The 22,831-nt window shown below is 38.4% G+C and overlaps 1 long non-coding RNA gene across 1 annotated transcript in view; it reads right to left on the bottom strand.

The window, feature by feature from the left end:
- Nucleotides 1-3,499: 3,499 nt before the first annotated feature.
- The window catches only part of LOC117797235, a 28,466-nt gene continuing 9,134 nt past the window's right edge, over nt 3,500-22,831 (bottom strand). Inside the window, exons 2-3 of the long non-coding RNA XR_004622162.1 lie at nt 7,783-7,924; nt 3,500-5,123 (exon numbers count right to left, since the gene is read on the bottom strand). This is a non-coding gene — a long non-coding RNA (uncharacterized LOC117797235). The remainder of the gene's footprint in view (nt 5,124-7,782; nt 7,925-22,831) is intronic.

Below are 22,831 nucleotides of genomic sequence, written 5' to 3'. Positions count from 1 at the left end.
TTCTACTAACCCATCCTCCAATTCGCTAACGCGTTCCTCTGCCTCGGTGACCCTGGCCGTCAGAGCCTCTAGTTTTGACTGCATTTGGCTCATAGAATTTTTAATTTCTGTCAGATTCGCTCTCATTTCTGCCCTTAGGGATTCTATATTCTCAGCAACGCTTTCTCTGATGCTTTTTTCAAGTTTACTCATCATCTTGACCATTGTTGCTCTGAATTCCATTTCTGATAATTGGGATACATCCATATGTATTAATTCTGTGGCCGAGGCCAATTCTGTGGCAGAGGCCACAGACTCATTATCTTTTCTTTGCTGGGGGGGACTTCTCCTTCTCGTCATTCTGATGAAGAGAGATTGCAGGGTTGTCCAGAGCCCAAGTGTTGACTGGGACCCAGGCCGTGCGCCCTTGTTTTATAGAGATCTTAGGGATGTGGGCTTCTTCCTTAAAGAGTTTATTTATTTATTTGAGAGAGAGAGAGACAGTCAGCAAGAAAGGGAACCCAAGCAGAGGAGTGGGAGAGGAAGAAGCAGGCTCCCGGTGGAGAAGCCCGATGAGGGACTCCTTTCCGGAACGTTGTGATCACACCCTAATCCGAAGACAGGTGCTTGGTGACTGCGCCACTCAGGCGCTCCGGGTTGTGGGCTTCTTGATTTTTCAGCCTGCCTTCTGGGGGAGGGGCCTGCCTGCCGGTACTCAGAAAACCCTGTTTGGGTAGAGTCTCCGTGTCCCCTGCGAGGGGGAATGGGGATGGGCACCCTGTGAGCCGGTCGGATCGTTCTCCATTGATGTTCTGGCCACTTTAACTCTGTTTCTGTTGGTGCTGCTCAACCCTGCAGCATCCCGGGCTGTGAACGTACTATTCTGTACTAAGTAGCACTCAACCAGACATCCTGCTAAGGACTACATCCCTTAGGCGTCTAAATATCACTTGTGGTTAGTAGTGTTTGATCAGTATGACTGTGGGTGTGAAGTTTTATCAGTTGAGAATGCCTTAACTGCGTGTAACAGGTAATCTAACAGTAGCTGAAACACATAGGATTTTATTTTACTTAAGCGACCAGAAGTCTGCATATATAGAAACTCCATGATAGTGTCAATGCCCTAGTTTTGTCTTTCTGCTTTGCTACCCATAATGTAATGGCTTGTTTGCTCTTGACTGCTGATGCTTGCTGGAGATCAAGCATCTAGCATTGTATTCAAGGCAGGAAAAAATGAGGGAGGCTGGTGCCAGATAGGTCTTTCTCCATGTTATATGGAAAACAAAGGCTTAATAAAAAGTTCCCTGGGAGACTTCTGCTTGTTTGTCATGTGTGGGCCACATAACCATTCCTACCTGCAAAAGAGCTGGGTAGCAAGTCCTATATTTGGTTTTCCAAACTGTACAGTGGGAAACAGCAATGAAAAATGGTATAACCAATTCATAGCCTCTGGCACATGAGGGACAGTGGGAGATGAGGGGGTGGGCTATGACTATTCTGCTTTGCTCTTGTTGGTGCTGGTATGAAGACATGCCCATCATAACAGTGAAGATGACCCATATATTCACCATTCAGAAACTCCGTGCCACTAGAAGACTGGGGTCCCCTAATTGTTATAGCTTTTAATGACCATCTCCTTGGTTCATACATTGAACCTACTTGCCAGGGTCTAAATGTGTCCGGAGGCTGGGTTGATGAAGTTCTGCCATCCGCCATCTGTTGACCCAGGATCCTTGTTGTTCTCTATCAGCTCAGTTCTGAGTTAAGCTAACAATTCTAGTACTTTTCTACCCTCAAGGTTTATTTTGGGCACCCTTCCTTCCATGTCCCTAAGTATTGCTCATGGACAGTCTGGCCACTGGGAAGGTCTTTCTAACTCCAGGGATCTTTATGCAAATAAGTTCACCCCTTCTTGGAATTCTGCATTCCAAAGGGAAATGGGCTCCGTATATCCTATAAGCAGAGGATGTTGGCTTATGTTTGCTTTACATATAAGAATGATTCAAATGACTAAGAACAAGGAATATCATCCAAGGTGATTCTCTATATTGCCTACTTGCTTACCAGATAGATGGAACTCACCTTCACCCACCTTTAAAAAAATCTAGCTATACCAAACAATTCAAAAATATGCCGTAATTGCAATACCTGCAAGTGATTTTCTGAAGTTTCGTGTAACAAATCTTAGATCACATCACTTATTCATTACATGGGACCTTCCTTCAACCGACAAACATCCGTGGTACCCACTAGGTACCAGACCCTGAGGTAAGTGCTGTGGATACAGAGTCAAATTAGGTATGGTCCACTATTGGGACCTTAGCAGCTAGGGTGTGGGAGAGATGTGGAAATCATTTTTACATGTTGTTTTGGGTGCTAGGGCAGACGTGTACCTAGGATGGTAGGGAATCCCAGAGGAGGGGCAGCTAAATCAGGCTAGGGGCCAGAAAACTTTCTAGCAGAGAGGATCCTTGAGCTGAAGTTTGAAGTATAAGTAGAAGTTGCCAAAGGATTTTCCAAGGAGAAGGCGGGTGATGATAGGGTGGTCATGGTATTGTTTCCGCACACATCAGGTTATTTCTGCACCTGCCACTTCTTCATACAACCAATACATGCAGAAAACACAAGAGGAGTTCTGTACCAAATGAAGGGTATTTGGAGAAATGATGTCTAGCAGACCAGAGAGGAACAGGAGCCAGATATTTTAAAAAGTTGAATTAATGAGCTTGAAGTCTAGATTGTAGGTTATGAATTTAGGTTACAAGCTTATTAGATGATCCCCCTGCCAAGAGTGAAAAAATAAACTTCAAAAGTTTCTATTTTCTTGAAAGAGGAAAATTAAACATCTATGATAGATTGAATGTAAAGCCCACGGTCTTCCCAAAATGATAATTACAATTATTTTAGAGTAATAGTCTCTTTCTATCAGCCTGTCTGCTTGCATCAGCTTAAGTAGGTTAAACCCTCTAGGGACTTGGCAAATGTTTTATGCTGGAAATTATAATGAATTAGAAACTCTCCAAAGCTGATGCCATTTCCTGCAGTACTTTTTCCAAGCTATTAGAGTACCATTTATTTCCTTGCAATGTAAAATGCACAAAATGGGGACCAGGTTAGTAAACATCCCTTAGCATCTCAATTATTATAGTTCCAGGAAACAAGTTAGGTATGGGAAGAACAGAGACCAATATTTGCAGATCAATTGTCTTTCTTTAATTTGGCCTCAGAGTGTTCCAGTGTTTCTCTGGTTTCCTATAATACCAGGACTTTATTTTTGTCTTTTTTTTTTTTTAAGATTTATTTTTTTCAGAGAGAAGGCGCTAGAGAGAGAGAGAGCACATGAGCCAGGGGAAAGGCAGAGGGAGAGAGAGAACCTCAGGCAGACTCCATGCTGAATGCAAAGTCTGATGCAAAGCTCGATTCCAGGACCCCTGAGATCATGACCTGAACCGAAACCAAGAGTTGACACTCACCCCCCTGAACCACCTGGACACCCCAACACTGGGACTTTGAGAAGCAAATTCCCACAATGAAGTCAATGTAATTCAGGAAGTCAGAAAGGAAGGAATTTATTTTTACATTTTTTTAAATTTTAAAGTACAGTAAAAACATTTTGTCTATTGGTTTTAAAATGCCTTTATGTGTTTTTAAAGTTGTGTTCTGGTATACCCTGAGATTTTATACTACGAGCATCTCAGATCATCAGTATTGATAATGTTTGTTTCTCATCCTCTGTGTATAAACTTATTATACTCTAAATTCCACAAGAATATTGACTCATGAGGGCTTGTATTATATTCAGTTTTCCAATTTATAATGTTCTTTCCATACATTGCCTTGTTTAACCTTCATGATATTACTATAAATGAGACCTAGCATTTTTCAGGCTAGGGAAGTAATTCAGAAATTTTGGCCACTAGATCCCAAACTTAAATCTTCATTTGTATCATTTAAGACAGCATTTCATAAAATAGGTTTTTGTGCTTCAATCTCCCCACTCAATCTCCAAGACTGTGCTTTAACAGTCAAAAGGCTGCCCAGATGATATGGAGAGTGAACCCAACTGGGAACCCTGATTAAGGGGACTTTTCTAGACCTCTTAAGGAATAAAACCAGAACTCAAACTAGAGATGCTGACTATAAGTCAAAGGTATTTCCCATAGATCACAGGTCAGGTAGAACCAGTGGGAGGGTGGCAGGGATTAGGGTGATGGCTGTAGATGGATGTGGATTGATGGTAAAAAGATAAATCTTAGAGCAACTCACCTTCCAAAAAATTTTTACATGAAGATGGACTAACACTCAATGGTCATAAACTTTCATAACATTTTAAGGGATGATGGGGAAAGAGGACAGGTCATGTTGTTAGTATGGATATGAGTGTAAGCTGTTTCTAGTCATGAAAAATAAGAAATGTGGGAAAAGGAGACAGAGGAAACGGTAGAATTGTTCTTTGTATCTTTTCAGAAGCCAACGTGGAAAAAAAGTCCACAATAAGTTGGAAAGTTGAAGACAAATAATTGCCTTTCTAAAATAATTTGCCTTTCTGAAAGTAAATGCAAAACCTATAAACTACATGATTGTTTTTTCCCAAGCCCATAGAAATCCTCTCAAATGCAATTTTTATGAACATATAAGATATTGTGTCTAACACTGAGAACATAACTAAATGAGTTGCCATTAAACTGAAGTAAATCCCCAGTTATACGAGGAAAAGATACAGAATATTTTAGAAGAGGAGTTATACTCAAGCCCTAGCAAGGAAGATCTGAGTGGTAGGTATTTTCATTTTGTATTATGAGTAATGAAACTAAGGCTCTGAGAAGGATGTTGCCTAAGATGTTTGGTGAATACGTGGGAGAAGGGGATGTGAAACTGTGAATTCAAGTTTTATATCAAACTAGGACCGTAGTACATGGCAGCATAAAGAAGAACCCACAAGAGAAGGAACGTAAGCTCCAGGAGACTGAAGGAAGGCCTAGGTAATACATCCTACAACACATTCTGTGAGGCTGATGGAATGTAACACTTCTTTACCATGCTTGTCACTGAAGAACCACTGAGATATGACCATGAAATTTCTTCTTGGGCATTTCACATTGGGACCTTCCAAATTCTTATTCAGAAGTCGATTAAAAAAAATCCTTTAAAAAAAAAAACAACAAAGAGTTGATGGAGGATACATCTTAGATAATTTCTTTGTGCTGCTGCTTATCAGCTGTTGAGAATTTTTGTTTTAGATAATGCCATCTTAACTCATATACTGCAAGCACTTTCTGCTTTCAAGTGTTTGTAGCTCTCAGGACCTGTATTATATGTTATAGTGTACTTTGTCAAATTTATTTTTTTCAAGACTATCAAGGACTTCTATGAGTTTATTTTGATATTTTTAATCATTGATAATTTATGCAATGGGTTGTCATTTCTCCTTCCAAATAATGCTTCCTTTTTTCTACATTGTCACAAAATTATTCTAGGCATTAGTCCAAAGTGGTCCAGCTTCCCTCAAAAGCTATGTCCCTTTTCCATTTCTGTTCCGAAGAACTTCCTGAATGCTGAGATTCAAGGCAGGGCACACGTGCCTCACATGTCTTACCTAAATTTGAATTTGGCTTCAGGAAAACATTGAGCTTCAACTAGTACCTGAAACTTCTTCAGTCTGAGTGTTCTCATTCATCCTCAGTCGCTTCCCATGGAAGGAATTTTTTTTTAATGAGTTTATTTATTCATTGAGAGAGAGAGAGAGAGCGGAGGAGATAGCATGAGCAAGGGGATCGGGACATCTTAGCTGACTGAGCCACCCAGGGCCCTGGTGGAAGGAATTTCTGACTGAGCTCTGCTCTCTGATTTCTAAACTTTCTGATCATAATTTGTTTTTCCTAAGAGAAAGCAATCTGGTATTTTATGAGCATGAACCCAATAATTCACAGTGGTCTTTTTCCTATAGAAACACAAGAGATGGTTTGCCTTTTTAAAAGTAAATGCATGGGCAGCTGGGTGGCTCAGATGGTTAGACATCTGCCTTCAGCTCAGGTCGTGATCCCAGGGTCCTGGGATTGAGCCCTTTGATGGGAGTCTCCTCAGAGGGAGGAGGGAGACTCCTCAGAAGGAAGTCTGCTTCTCCCTCTGCCCCTCCCCCTCCCCCTGCTCATGCTTGTGTGCTCTCTCTCTCCTCTCGCTCTGAAATAAATAAATAAAATCTTTTTAAAAAGATTAAAAAAAGAAAATAAATCCAAACCTGATAAACTATAGTTTGTTCTTTACCAAGCCTCTAGAAATCATCTCAAATGTAATTTTTATAAATACAAAATGTGTCTAACATTGAGAACATAACATAAAAAGTACATTTGTTCATAATGAAACCCATTAAACAATACTTATTAGGCAGTAATTTCTTTGTTTCCCTTGTTTTACTCTTTCTTCTCATAGACTTTTTACAATGCTTGTCTGTAATTAAGTTTAGTATTGGTGGGAAAGAATTTCAGAGTTATTTCTGGTAATTCCCTTGTTCCCTTAATGGACTTGTATCAGATTTTTTTTTTCCCAATGTGTAGCTGACTTTATTTTGTTAGCACTTGCTCTAATCTTATATTCACAAATGGAGGTTTTCCATCTCCACTAACACAACAGGGAATCTGAGAGTTCAGATCAGTCTACTGCTGTTGTTCCCCTTGGGAATGGTCTTTAGCTTGTCATCTATCAGGGAAAATAATTTTTATGGCTCTCAAATGTCTTTAAAAGAGGGCTTTCTTTTCCTTTGAGGATATATTTCAACTCACATTTTATATTTTCTAAATGAATAATCCTATAGGTAAATGCCCATTTGTACGTCTGTATGACAGGCAGTTGAATAGACAAAACTTCTAGTTAAAGAAACCATTTTGTACCTTTCTTTTATTTAGACACTGAAGAATTACTTTCTCAATGAAAACACCCACAAATTTTTGTTATATTTTTGGATTTTCAAATCTTGCTATCTTTTAGAGAAAGGCATAGTCTTAATAAACAATAATCAAAAATATGTATTAACATAAATTCTATGTGTGTTGATGTAATTTCAGAGCATGGCTATATAAGCCTATTTATGTCTGTGTGTGTGTGTGTGTGTTTGTGTGTGTGATTGGTACAAATTGACTTAAGAAACTATTTTAAGAGAAAAAAATACCTTTGTATTTTACTTTTATTGTATGAAATTTAGCACATGAACATGGTTTGTTCTGTTTTTGTGTTTTAACTTTTTTTTTGTCATTACTGCTCTCTAGTTGTTACCAAAAAGAATTTTTACAATTATTTATAACATTGGGAACCTAGTTTCATCTTTGGTTTAATGTTCTCAAATTCTTTGATCCTGAATACAAAGAGAAATTCTAGAACATTTAAGAGTGTTGAAGGAAGAGAAATTAAAGCAGTCATCTGAACCCAGAACCGCAATCCACCCACACACATGTATAGTATACTACACAGCTGACTGCTGAGTTCCTGGCAATGGTGGTTGTGGTAGAGGGCTTTACTTGCTTAAACAGCTCCTTTCCATAGATATTGTTTATCTAAAGAGGGCTTCTTTTTTTTGGGGTCCATGATACATGTAAACAGAATGCAGTGTACATATGCATATATGCATTTTTCTGGTGGTTAGAGTCACAGACTTTCAAAGGGTTTCATAACCCAAAAAAGGCAAAAAAAAAACCTATTAGACTAGAAACAAGATGACTGTATCCAATGACCTAAATATTTCAGATTTTCTAAATATCGCTTATGTATTAGGGCTCTCCAGAGAAACAGAACCAATAAAAATGGACTCACATGGTTATGGAGGCCAAGAAATCCCTTGATCTGCAGTGTGGAGAACCCGGACAGCTGTTCAAGTCTGAAGGTCTGAGGACAGGCGCCTAAAGTGTAAGTCCCAATCGGAGTCCAAAAGTCAGAGAACCAGAAGCACCAATGTCTGAAGGCAGGAGAAGATGGATGTCTCAGTTCAAGCACATTTTTGTTCTATTCAGGCCCTCAACAGATTGGATCATGCCCACCCACATTAGGGAGGGTCATCTGCTTTACTCAGTTCACCAATTCAGATGCTAATCTCTTCTGGAAAAATCCTCACAGACACTCCCAGAAGTAGTTTTTTACCTATTATCTGGGCATCCCTTAGCCCAGTCAAGTTGTAACGTAAAATTAACCATCACAACTTAATAGACTGAAACATAAACTTATCATGACTTATCTACCTCTTAAGACCCAGATGCCGGTCAATAAACTGAAGAAACCTTATTGCATGAATGCTACAGGTATATTGATCAAAGTAGAGAAAGAACATCATAATTTCATTTTATAAAAATGATGTATTCCTAAAGACCTTGCAAAATTCAAAACTTGCATATTTCATGTTGAATTGCCCTCATAGGACTGACAAAGATATTTACAAGCAAAAGTAGCCAAGTCATATGCCACTAACATAAACACAATTGGTAATTCATTCATCCTTCCTCCAACTTAAAATTAAGAATTCTTCAAATTCTCCAAGGTTAAAAAAATTGACTTACATTATTCCTAATTTTGTGCTGAAAACAGAACTTTATTGATAATTGAAATTCAGCTTTTTCAAGTTAATACAGTGCAAATTTGCATACATTTCCATTAGGTATGTTGTACTGTATACAGTAAACTAAAATTTCATCCTTTCTAATTATTAGGATGCTCAAATTTTTAACTCAATTTATCTTTTGCAAATTATCATTCGCAAATAGTTTTGCACAATCGATAGTACAACTAATACCACTGTTAGTACAGTCACTGTAATTAATGACTCAACTAACTGTGAAGGGGAATAAATTTCTCTCCATTCTTCAGTGGTTGTCTGTGTTGTGTTGCTTTTATATCCTGTAGCAGACTGATAACTAAGGAAACCCAACAGGAAGGGGAAAATGAACCAAATGAAATACCAGTCAGGAGCAGGTTTGAAAACCTATAGATCCAATTCTGGTTTTCATAATGTATGCGTGTATGTATATATGTGTTTCATTTTCATTTTGATTCAGTGCACTGCGGAAAATTTAATTGACATTTGAAGATTGTTTGAGGTACAACAACTTTTGATTTTGACTCATGGTTTCCAATCCCTAACTGGAAAGGAGGACAGTATAAATTCCCCCTTGTTTGCCTACTACACATCAGTCACAATTTGTGTAAGTAAAATCTTTCAGTGGTTAAACTAAAAAAATTAGATGGAATACATTTTTTTTTTCATTTTAGAAATTTAAATTTGAAGGATACTATGACTTTCTCTGAATCAAAATTTTGGCTTATAGGTTGTTTTGGCCTTGATTCGCAAAGCTTCTTTATATAACAAATAATTAACCCAAGAAACATGTTTGGCTTTCAAGTTACAAGTAACATCAACTCTCTTGATTGTCAGAGATCTTACTATAAATACACATGGAAAAAGAATAAGGAAAAGAGATGTCTAGGTGCCACATGGGAACCAAGTATCAGCAACAGAAGTGAAAGTCATGTAAAGATCACCATAGACTATATGGGCTATATGGCAATCATGATGTAATTTGAGAACTAGAAGATTTCTATTTCTCAAGATCCAATTCTAGCTTTAGAGAGCCATCAGTCACCCCCTCAATAGCAGAAGTTTATGGAGACCTTGGCGGCACTCTGCCATTATCACTCCCCAGCTATTGGTATGGTATCCTCCAAAAAGCCATTCTTAGTCACCTTCCAAGTACCCTTTCAATGTGTTCCCATAGTGCTCTATGCATCTTGCTGTTGAACAATTATCACACTGTATTATAATTCTCCTTTTCTTGTCAGATCCCTCTACTAGATTACAAAGCTGTGTTCTGTGCCTTGGTAATCTCTGTGCTCTGATCCCCTGGCTTCTCTGTGTGTTTTGGTCTTTGCTCCCCTAACCAGCTACTTTTGATTGACTTTCTTTTTAGGATTCAAAACTTTCTCAAAGGGAGAATTAGGTTTGTTCATTTAGTCACCATCTTCTCTGAGGGCATAGTTTTTCTTTCGTGCCAGATTACCTCATGGGCTGTTGGCATACAAGATGGCTGCTCCAAACCAAGGGCTGTGGCCAAATTGAGGAGGGTGGTACCAACATAGTAACTCACATAGTCCAGCCTGGCAGTGGGTTTAGAAGGAAGGCCCATTTCAAGACTTGTGCTGTGCAAGAGATCACAGTTTACAGTCCAAAAACTTAAGTGATTAAATGTATGAATGATCTGTATTGGTTATCATTCAACCACTCCTTTCTGGATTACTTTCTTTAAGGTTGAAGAGCAAATATTCCTTGGGAAGAAGTATGAGCTCAGCATTCAACAGGAAAGAATTTCATTTCCTTCACTGACACCCCTGGTTAAAAAAAAAAACAGTTGTTGGGAAATAGGTCAGAGTCACGCGTGAAACTCCAGTCTGCTGCTGTGTCAGCCTAAAATGCTAATAGATCTGAAGTAAAAAGTTTTTAGTCGTTGGCAGAGTTTTGGTGACTAATTTCTTCTCTATAATTTGTTTTTGAAATAAGACAGATTCATCAAAATGAGGCCTGCTTTCCCCTGCCTTTCATCATACGGTCCTTGCTTGACCTCGAGTTATATCATTCATTTCAAAGAAGCAGTTTTTGAACACATTCACACTTTAAGATGTTTGGTTTTTGTCTCTGGTCACCTGGCTCTTTAGAACCTTTCTTACTACCATAAGAGCTAGACAAATTGGCACAACCTATTTCAGCTATTTGTCAAATAGGCTAGGCTATGACTATGACCCAGTTGTTTGGTCAAACAACCAGCCTAGCTATCACTGTGAAGGTCTTTTTAAGGTGTATTAGTAGACATTAGTAGACTATGACCCAGTTGTTTGGTCAAACACCAGCCTAGCTATCACTGTGAAGGTCTTTTTAAGGTGTATTAGTAGACATTAGTAGACTATGACCCAGTTGTTTGGTCAAACACCAGCCTAGCTATCACTGTGAAGGTCTTTTTAAGGTGTATTAGTAGACATTAGTAGACTATGACCCAGTTGTTTGGTCAAACACCAGCCTAGCTATCACTGTGAAGGTCTTTTTAAGGTGTATTAGTAGACATTAGTAGACTATGACCCAGTTGTTTGGTCAAACACCAGCCTAGCTATCACTGTGAAGGTCTTTTTAAGGTGTATTAGTAGACATTAGTAGACTATGACCCAGTTGTTTGGTCAAACACCAGCCTAGCTATCACTGTGAAGGTCTTTTTAAGGTGTATTAGTAGACATTAGTAGACTATGACCCAGTTGTTTGGTCAAACACCAGCCTAGCTATCACTGTGAAGGTCTTTTTAAGGTGTATTAGTAGACATTAGTAGACTATGACCCAGTTGTTTGGTCAAACACCAGCCTAGCTATCACTGTGAAGGTCTTTTTAAGGTATATTAGTAGACATTGAGTACAGCCTTATCCTCCATAACATGGGTGGCCTCATATAATCAGTTGAAAGTCTTAAGAGAAAAAATTGGTGTCCCTGAAGGAAGAAGGAGTTTCTGCCTCCAGACTGCCTTCGGACTCAAGCCTACAGTATCAACTCCTGCTGGAATTTCCAGGCTGCTGGCCTGATCTGCAAACTGTAGACTTGTCAGCACCCCATAATCACACAAGTCAATTCCTTAAATCTACCTTCTTTTTTACTCTCTGTGTGTATATATTACACATACACAGAGACTAGTGAATTAGGATACACCACACACTCACATGCACACATCCTATTGGTTCTGTTTCTTTAGAGAATTCTGACTAATACAGCTACCATCAGCCTTATTAATGAAGTGGGATTATTCATGTCTCCCAGGAGTAAAATAGATCAATGATTCTAAAACAATGGGCCCCATAGATGGGCCTGGGACCCCCAAGGGAGACAAGTAAAGCGCTTCCCTTCCTGAGCTTCAACCAGAGTGACTTGACTTTTATTTATTTTATATTTATTTAATATAAAATTTTGGAAGATGGTATAAATGAATCTTCAAACAACATTCCACTGCTAAAAGTAAAGCGTGAAGATGACACAGTTATGGTTAGGATGGACCACGTTCTCAAAGTTTATGTATATATGGTATCTGAATGAGTTTAACAAAAAATTTTAGTGTAATTTTTGACTGATGAGGTGTGGTAATACCTTAAAATGTGCCAAACATATTTTTTGTAACTTATTAAGATATTATCTCTATGATAAGAATTTTTCAGGACACATCCCTTCCCAATAGCTTGATTCTAACCAGCTCTATAGTTTTAAAAATATGTAAGAAAATGTAACTGACTTTGTTTCCCAAATGCAAGCCCATCTTCTTGAGTGGCCTTTCATTAGAGCAATAATCTCTAAAAATCACAAAAGGCAGGGGAATGTATATCTGATATCATAAAGAGTCCATGGCACTCTTCTTAATAGTCTTCAAAAGTTCTCTTCCTACTATAGGATAAATTCTAGGCCAGTGTTTTTCAAACTGTAGTGTACATCAGAATCAACTGTGGAAACATCAATTACTGGACGCTACCTCCGAAATTTCTGACTTAGTAGTTCCAGGATAGGATCTGAGCATTTATATGTCCAACAAATACCCAGGTGATGTTGAGACTGCTGGTCCATGGGCCCCACTGTGAACCACTAGTTTAGGCTACTTAGCATTGCACAAATGGATCTTCTTAGTTCAGCAACGTGGCACAGCTTACAATGTCTTTGGTAGTCACCATGTTGTTTCTTATCGCCACGCCTATTTCATGTTCCACCCCTCCCTGTTCCATTTATTTACCTGGCTAATGACTATTTAACTTTAACAAATCAGTGTCCATCATCTCCCAATGAGAGAATCTTCTCTCATTTAAATTGCCCCCAACTCCTCATTTGAACAGGATAACCCTCCCCTAACGTTTCTACACTGCTCTGGACACATTTCTACATTGCACTCATCCCATTATGTAAGAATTGTCTATTTATGTATCTATTTCTTCTGTGACACTGAATTCCTTGCAACTGAACTGCATCTTATTCCTTGTATGCACAGTACATTCACACTGGAAGTGCTGGGTAAATTGGGGGAAGAGAGTAGAGGAAGGAGGGGGTGGAAGGTAGTGAAACTTGTGTCCTTGATTGCTGGGCCTATCTGTGGACACAGAGAGCATGTGGCTCTGGGTTAGAGGAAAACTTCAGGAGGCCATCGGGCAGTAAAAGGATTCTTTTAATTCCAACTGTTCCTGATTCTGTAGTCAATCTACAGAATTCCAGCACAAATCAAATAAACAATGCACTGGGGTTATATGGCAGGAAATTTTCTATTCCATTTGACTCTGACCCTTTAACATAACATGCCAGCCTATGAGGAAGACTACATGTGATTAGTGTGACCCTGTCTGGCAGATGTCACTTTTAACTTCACCTCAGGTGAATGAAGTATACCCTTATTAAAATTTATGGCAATTTTAGTCATTTATCATTGGAAGTAATTGGAAGACATAGTTATTATTGTCTTGTTTCATACAGCTCACAAGGACCACTAATTGCACAGTGAAACTTGTAAAGGAGCCGCTTAGTTCACAGACTACTCTAAATAGTCAGTGTTTAGGCTTTTCAGTATTCCCATTCCTTCTGTCTATCCTCATGACTTACTATTCTTTTCCATTCATGGCCCCACTTAGGATAAAACATTTTAGCTGGAAAAACGTAACGCTCTCATTTTACTGGTGTTCAGCCTAAGAGGTTTGTCTAGTCACAGCGCTGGTCCACATGGAGGACGGGGGCCAGCCTCCTGCTCCTACCACAGCAACGCTGCCCTTCATCTGTCTAAGAAGCCCCATTCCATATTTTTAAATTCTGTTCCCAAAGCAGGACAATGAGCAAAAGAAATGGAGTTACTTGGCCTCTAAAGTAGATAGAGTAAATTTGAAGGTAAAACCCAGGAGCCCCATTGCAAAGGTGGGCGCAGTTCACCACTTCCAACAATGCTGTCACAGGTAACATCCGCTGGGGGGTTGCTCTGTTGCAGGCACCACACTAAGTGCTTTACGTGCACGGTCTCCTCTGATCCTCACAACGACCCAATATGTAGGTCAATTATTCCAGGTTTCAGGTTGGAAAAGAGGCTTGAAGGCTCAAATAACATCCCCCAAACCTGCACTGTAAAACCAAAATTCGATCACAGGCATTCTGTCTCCAGAGCTCATGTTCCTCACTGTTGTACAAACAGAGTAAAACCAGACAGAAATTCCATTCTGGTTGCCAATAGTGACTGAAGCAAAACAATTGCTACAAAAGGTAAATAGTGAGACAACAAGATACCCGTGGGCACCTCCTGACTTGCCTCACATTTGTGAAAATTTGTATATTGTAAGGGGCTGGTGTCTATATGATTTAACTTCTTGTCTTAGTAACTTATAATAAATTACACAAACATAGGTTTGGAAGGAACCACAAGTTTCTCTAATCTAGTTTTACCAGATGAGCCCAACCTCTCTTCTTTAAAATCCTAGATGAAGAGCATGCAGTCTTTGCCAAGGACCAGCCTGTGACAGAGGGTTTGCCTTTTGGGAATCTGTTTGGTGGTTTCTGGTTCTTTCTCACCCTGAACCAGAGTCCACTTCACCTGCCCCCTTTCCTTCTTGGTCCTGTCCCTCCCCTCTGAAGTAGGAGGACCAAGTCTGTAGCCCCTGCTCCGTAACAGCCTGGAAGGAGATGATAGCCATGTCTCCCCTCAGTCCTTGTCCTCAGTTACACAGCCCAGAACAAACCCCTTTCAACCTCCATATTTCCAGATCTCCACCATTTGGTCACTTTTTCCAGGACACAGGCTAGTTTTTCTACTGCATCTCTCTTCAGAATATAAACACTAGATATTATCTCATCAGTGCTGAATGGTGTGGGATACATTACTTCCCGAGTTCTGGGTATTGCACTTCTATTAATACCTCAAGCTAAGTTAGTTGAAAAGCAACCACACTTTTTCCTAACTAATTTTGTATTTATAATTAATTATATATTCAGATCTATTGAACAAGAATTGCTTTGAGGCCCAGAATTTCCTAACTTGAGGCTAAATGTCAAAGTTAACATTTGTTTGAATTATTTTTTTAAGAGTTCTGTAAATATTCTAGCATGTCAGGGTCATTTTCAATCTCTGGTTGTTTGTGTTAACCAATTATATGTAATTTTCTTTCATATTATTAATACAAAATATTGTACCTGACAGGGCCAAGAACAGAGCCTGGTGGGTGGTATGATGTTAAGTAAACATTTTTCAGAACCAGTAATCAATATTATTTCAATGGGTTATTCAATCAGCTGTACCTCCACTAAGTACTGCAGTGACATTAGTGTTCATCATTTTATCCATAAAAATACCATGAGAAAGTTTGTCAAATGTTTTCTAAAAATCAAGATACAGTATATTTAAGATACTCCATTAATTTCCAAAATGTATTAAAATATGGTTACTAATAACTCCATTTTAAAAAATAATCAAGCTTTCAGTTTTAAAAACTATGATGATGACTTCTTGGTCTATGCTGACTCTTAGGGGTTATTGATTTCTAAGTCCTCTTAAGGAGAAGGGGCATTATCTCACCACTAGATTGGTCCTTACAATAGCCAGGTAAAGTAGGAAGAGTTAAAAATCACAGAGTGTTAGTGAAATGGAACATGCAGGCCTATTTTTCAAAGTGGAAACTGGAACTTTTAAGAAGTCATATGGCAAATGTATAAACAGGATTCATATCCAGCCCTTTTGCCTCCAAGTTCAATCTCCACATTGAACTGCACATTCTTTTGATCTCAGTCTTGTCCATTCAACCCCTATGATGAATTCTAGCTCTCTTAGCATAATGGGGTAAACAGAGCCATAGACAAAAAATGGTACATTAAAATAAAGTATCACTTTTAGTTTGAGGATGGAGGGCATTCTTTTTTACTGACATAAAATACAAAGGAGAGTAATGTAAAATTCACTTCAAATGTTAAGAGAACAGGAGATTTTAAAGACATCTAATGCAGGTTTTGACCCTCTCTAGACTATGCTAACAGGTTACCACTGATTTGTTGTTCTTTGCCATTAGAAATATATCAGTGGACAAATTTGAGATATCCTATTTATTATTTGGGACTTTACTAATTCCAAGTGACAGAAACCCCAACTCAAATTGGCATAATTAAGAATGGTGTTTAATAGTTTACATAATTGAAATCCTGAAGAGTAAGATTTAAGCATAGCTGGATCCAAGAGCCCAAACTCTGACATCAAGATGTGATCGCTCAGATCGGTGTACCTCTGTTTCCTTCTGACTTCTGATATCTCATTGAGGCTTTTTGTTGGTGGTGATGAGATGATTATTAAGTAGGATCCTACACTTTCAGCAAGTAGCAGAAAAAAGAATGTCTTTCAATGATGCCAGCAAAAATTTCATGGTTCCTAGTTTTATCATCTTCAGACAGAGTGATATGTTTGAGAAGGTATGATACTCTGAATCACATGCCCACTCCTGGAGCTGAAGTCTACCCCTCTGGAAGGTCATGGCCTGTGACTGTCCAGAAGTGGGTAAGGGCTGGTTCCCAGAAGAAGAGAGAGGGGTGAGGCCCTCATCAGAAGAAATGTAGGAGGAGCTTGGGAACATGGTGAGTAGGAGAACCCTGGCTCAAGCAGTCCCACATTTACAACTGGATGTCATCCATATCCAAGTAAATAAACCAGAGAGGGAGTATGAAGACTGGCAGAACAAACTCCACAACTAATTCTAGAGAAGTAGCCATATCTAAAAGTTTAGGAAAGTCAGAAAGGCAGAGGGAAACTGCCTGCAGGAGGGAGGGAGCTGCACATGCAGATAAGGCAGAGAATGGGTCCCTGCACCAGGGAGCTCATATGGGCAAGACTAATCCCTATAACATCTGACTCAAAACCAGAGGGGCTGAATTCTGTGAGCTTGTATAACCACTGGGACTTGGAGCCTGGGGCTTTAAAAGTCAACTGATTCAGCCCTGGGCAAGTCAGGAGGGCAAATGATCACTGAGTTGCCATCCTTAAAGAGAGAGTAGCCTGCGTGGAGAGAAGATATAAAAACGGCAGTTTACAAAATACCTCCAGAACTGTTGTGTGCTTGTCCATGACCCTCTGGATGATCTGCTTGTATTCGTCCTTGAGGGCAAAATTGAGGGCTTGTGTGGGCAAGCAGCAAATGGTGTTAGCTAGGGTGCCCCTTCAGGACAGCACACTCTGCTCCTTGGGAATGCACACAACACGGTCCATGATGGTCTTGTACTACTTATTAACAGTGATCTGCTTGTTGGTGTTCTGCACATGCAGCAGCAGCTTGACCCATTTGATTGGGGCCACAGCTGTCTTGGAGGTGGCAGTGGTGATGCCTCTAGTCAAGAAGTCTTTGTGGAAGGGTATGGCCTGTTCTGTCATGGGTGGCAGGGCAGATGGAGCAATGGGCAGATAGTGGAGTGGAGGTGAGGAAAGCCAGCAGGTAGGTGCTGCTGGCCCAGCCCTGCCACCTCTGGAACCTAAAAGCCTAATGCAATGATTATAAGGACGCTCACTGAACTTGAAAAAAGAGTGGAAGACATAAGTGATATCCTTAACACAGAGATAAGGAACAACATAGCAGAGATAAAGGCTCAATAAGTGAAGTGAGAAACATCCTTGATGGACTGAACAGCAGGATGGAATAATCAGAGGAATGACTTAGTGTCCTAGAAGACAGAGTAATGGGAAGTAATCAAGCTGAATAAAAGAGGAAAAAAAGAATTATGCAAAATGAGAATAGACTTAGGGAACTCAGTGACTCCATCAAATGTAATAACATTCACATTATAGGAGTCCCAGAAGAAGGGAGAAAGAAAAGGGGCAGAAAATTTATCTGAAGAAATAATAAGAGAAAACTTCCCTAATATGGGGAAGAATACAGATATCCAGATTAGGAGGCACAGAGAACTCCCATCAAAATTAACAAAAGCAGACCCACACCAACACATATTGTAATTAAATTGGGAGAACATAGTGACAAAGAAAAAATTTTAAAAGCAGCAAGAAAAGACGACAGTAACTTACAAGGAAAAACCTGTAGAGCTAGCAGGAGATTTTTCAACAGAAACTTGGCAAGCCAGAAGGGACTGGCATGGTATCTTCAAAGGGCTGAATGGGTAATGAGAATCCTCTTTCCAGCAAGGCTATCATTCAGAATAGAATGAGAAACAGAGTTTCCCAGACCAAAAAGAAAAAAAAGAAAGAAAGGAAGAAAGAAAGAAAGAAAAAAGAAATAGAAAGGAGTTCATGATCATTAAAACCAGCACTGCAAGAAATATTAAAGGGGACTTTTTCAATGGAAAGGAGAGACCAAAATGACAGTATGAAGGAAACACAAAAGCAATAAAAATGAATGTCTCTGTAAAAAAAAAAAATCAGTCAAAGAACTCACAAAATAAAAGGATATAAAATAGGAAAACATATACCTAAAATGTGGGGAGGAGAGGAGTGAAGAATGGGTCCAAACTTAAATGACCATCAACTTAATATAGACTGCTATATGCAGGAGAATTTAAAAACAAACCTAATGGTAACCATATATCAAAAACCACTAATAAAAATCCGAAGAATAAAGAGAAAGAAACCCAAATATATCACTAAAGAACGTAGCAAACCATGAAAGAGAAAGATAAGAAAGGATCAGAGAAAATCTCCAAAAACAACCACGAAACAATAAAATGGCAATAAATACATATCTATCGATAATTACTTTGAATGTTAGTGGGCTAACTGGTCTAATCTAAAGACATAGGGTGACAGAATGGGTAAAAAATAAGATGCATCTATATGCTGCCTACAAGAGATTCATTTCAGACCTAAACACACATGAAGATTGAAAGTGAGGAGATAGAGAAACATCTATCATGCAAATGGATTCAAAGAAAGCCAGAATAGCAATATTTATATCAGACAAACTAGATTTTAAAACAAAGACTAACAAGAGACAGAGAAGGACACCATATAACAATAAAGGGAACAATCCTACAAGATTTAACAATTGTAAATATTGATGCACCCAATAGAGGAACATCCAAATACATAAACCCATTAATTACAAACCTAAAGGACCTAATTAATAATAATAGTAGAGGACTTGAATGTCCCCCGCTCACATCAATGAACAGATCATCTAAACAGAAAATCAACAAGGAAACAATGGCTTTGAATGACACATTGGGCCATATGGATCTAACAGATATATTCAGAACATTCTATCCTAGAACAGTACAATATACATTTGTTTTGAGTACACATGGAACATTCTCCAGAACAGATCACATATTAGCCCACAAAACAAGCCTCAACAAATTCAAGAAGACTGAAGTCATATCATGAATCTTTTCTGACAACAATGCTATGAAACTAGAAGTCAACCACAAGAAAAAATCTGGAGAGACAACAAATACATGGAGTTTTTATAACATGCTACTAAACAATGAATGGGTCAATCAAGAAATAAAAGAAGAAATAAAAAGTACATGGAAACAAATGAAAATGCAAACACAATGGTCCAAAACCTTTTGGATGCAGCCAAAGTGGTTCTAAGAGGTGAGTTTATAGCAATACAGGCCTATCTCAAGAAGCAAGAAAAATCCCCGTAAACAACCTATCTTACATCGAAAGGAACTAGAAAATAAAGAGACAAAATCTAAAACCAGCAGAAGGAAGGAAATAATAAAGATTAGAGCAGAAATAAATGGCATAGGAACTATAAAAAAACATTAGAACAGACCAATGGAAGCAGGAGCTGGTTCTTTGAAAAAATAAAATAAAATTGATAAGCCTCTAGCCAGACTTATGAAGAAAAAAGGAGAAAAGACTCAAGTAAAATCACAAATAAGAGAGGAGAAATAACAACCAACATTACAGAAATGCAATCATAAGAGAATACTGTGAAAAACTATACACCAACAAATTGGACAATCTAAAAGAAATGGATAAGCTCATAGAAACATATAAACTACCAAACAGAATCAGGAAGAAATAGAAAATTTGACCAGACCAATAACCAGCAAAGAAACTGAATCAGTGATAAAAAAAAAAAAAAAAACTCCCAACAAAAGAAAGTCCAGCACCAGATGGCTTCACAAGCAAGTTCTAGCAAACATTTAAAGAAGAGTTAATACCTATTTTTCTCAAACTATTCCAAAAAATAGAGAAGGAAGGAAAATTTCCAAATTCATTCTATGAGACCAGCATTACCTAATACCAAAACCAGATAAAGACAACACTAAAAAAGAACTACAGGCTAATACCCCTAATTAACACAGATGCAAAAATCCTCAAAAAAAAATACTAGCAAACCAAATCTAACAACACATTAAAAAAAAATCACTTACTGGGGCACCTGGGTGGCACAGCGGTTAAGCATCTGCCTTCGGCTCAGGGAGTGATCCCGGCGTTATGGGATCGAGCCCTACATCAGGCTCTTCCGCTATGAGCCTGCTTCTTCCTCTCCCACTCCCCCTGCTTGTGTTCCCTCTCTCTCGCTGGCTGTCTCTATCTCTGTCGAATAAATAAATAAAATCTTTAAAAAAAATCACTTACCATGATCAATTAGGATTTATTCCTGGGTTGCAAGTGTGGTTCAATATTCACAAATCAAATCAATGTGATATACCACATTAACAAAAGAAAGGATAAGAACCATATGATCATTTCAATAGATGCAGAAAAAGCATTTGACAAAGTATACCAACCGTTTATTATAAAAAACCTCAACAAAGTTGGTTTAGAGGCATTAATAAAGTCTATATGTGAAAACCCACAGCCAATATCCTTAATGGGGAAAAACTGAGAGCTTTTCCTCTAAGATCAGGAACAAGACAGGGATATCCACTCTCACCGCTTTTATTCAACATAGTACTGGAAGCCCTAGCCACAGCAATAAGACAACCAAAAGAAATAAAAGACATCCAAACTGGTAAGGAAGAAGTAAGACTTTCACTATTTGCAGATGACCTGATATTGTATGTAGAAAACCTGAAAGACTCCACCAAAAAACTACTAGAACTGATAAATGAATTTAGTAAAGTCAAAGGATACAAAATCAATGTACAGAAATCTGTTGCATTTCTAGCCACCAATAATGAAGCAGCAGAATGAGAAATTAAGAAAACAATCACATTTACAATTGCACCCAAATAATAAGATACCTAGGAATAAACCTAGCCAAAGAGTTGTAAAAGAGCTGTACTCTGAAAACTATAGAACACTTATGAAAGAAACTGAAGAGGACACAAAAAAATGGAAAAACATTCCATGGTCACGATGGGAAGAACAAATATTGTTAAACTGTACTACCCAAAGCACTATACACATTTAATGCAATCTCTATTAAAAGACCAGCAGCATTTTCCATGGAACTAGAATAAACAATCCTAAAATTTGTATGGAACCACAAAAGACCCCAATAGCCAAAACAATGTTGAAAAGAAAAAGCAGAGCTCGAAGTATCAAAATTACAGACTTCAAGTTATATTATAAAGCTGTAGTAATCAAAACAGTATGGTACTGGCACAAAGATCAATAGAATAGAAAAAACAGAAGTAAATCCACAACTACATGATCAATTAATCTTCAACAAAGCAGGAAAGAACATCCAATGGGAAAAAGACAATCTCTTTAACAAATGGTGCTGGGAAAGCTGGACGGCAACATGCAGAAGAAAGAAACCGCCCTTATACCATTCACAAAAATAAACTTGAAGTGGATTTAAAACCTAAATGTGAGACCTGAAACCATAAAAATCCCAGAAAAGAACACAGGCAGTAATCTCTTTGACATCAGGCATAGCAACTTTTTTTTATAGATGTCTCCATCTCCTGGGCAAGGGAAACAAAAACAATAATAAACTATTGGGACTACATCAAAATAAAAAGCTTCTGCACAGTGAAGGAAAATAATCAACAAAACTGAAATATAACCTATGGAATGGGAGAAGATATTTTCAAGTGACATATCTGATAAAGGGTTAGTTTCTAAAATGTATAAAGAACTTATAAAGCAACCCCCCCAAACCAAATAATCCAGTTAAAAAATGGGCAGAAGACATGAATAGACATTTTTCCAAAGAAGACATCCAGATGGCCGACAGACACATGAAAAGATGTTCATCTCACTATCAGGGAAATGCAGATCAAAACTACAATGAGATATCACCACACATCTGTCAGAATGGCTAAAATCAACAACACAAGAAACAACAGGTGTTGGCAAGGATGTGGAGAAAAGGGAACCCTCTTGCCCTGTTGTTGGTGGGAATGTAAACTGATAACAGCCACTCTGGAAAACAGTAGGGAGGTTCCTCAAATAGTTAAAAATAGAACTACCTTATGATTTAGCAATCGCACTACTGGGTATTTACCCAAAGTACACAAAAACACTAATTCAAAGGGATATAAGCACTAATTCAAGGGATAAAATAGCCAAGATATGGAAGCAGCCCAAGTGTCCATTAATAGATGAATGAATAAAGAAGATATATATACACAATGGTATATTATTCAGCCATCAAAAGAATGAAATAGTGCCATTTGCCAACTACATGGATGGAGCTAGAGAGTATAATTAAACATACACTTACGTAGGACCTCCCAATCCCATTCCTAGATATCCCTCCAATAGAAATGAAAACATACAGCCACACAAAGAGCTCTATGTGAATGTTTATAGCAGCTTTATTTGTGATAGCCCTAAAGTGGAAACAACCTAAATGTCCATCAACTGGACAAACTGTGGCACATCCATAATGGAATACTATTCCAGGGATAAAACTACTAACAAACTGATACATGTGAGGCTGGGATGAATCT

The sequence above is a fragment of the Ailuropoda melanoleuca genome, chromosome 20, assembly GCF_002007445.2.
Source record: "Ailuropoda melanoleuca isolate Jingjing chromosome 20, ASM200744v2, whole genome shotgun sequence".
Classification (NCBI taxonomy): Eukaryota; Metazoa; Chordata; class Mammalia; order Carnivora; family Ursidae; genus Ailuropoda; species Ailuropoda melanoleuca.
The sequence above is the reverse complement of the archived record's forward strand: the minus strand, read 5'-3'. Positions and strand labels throughout refer to the sequence as shown.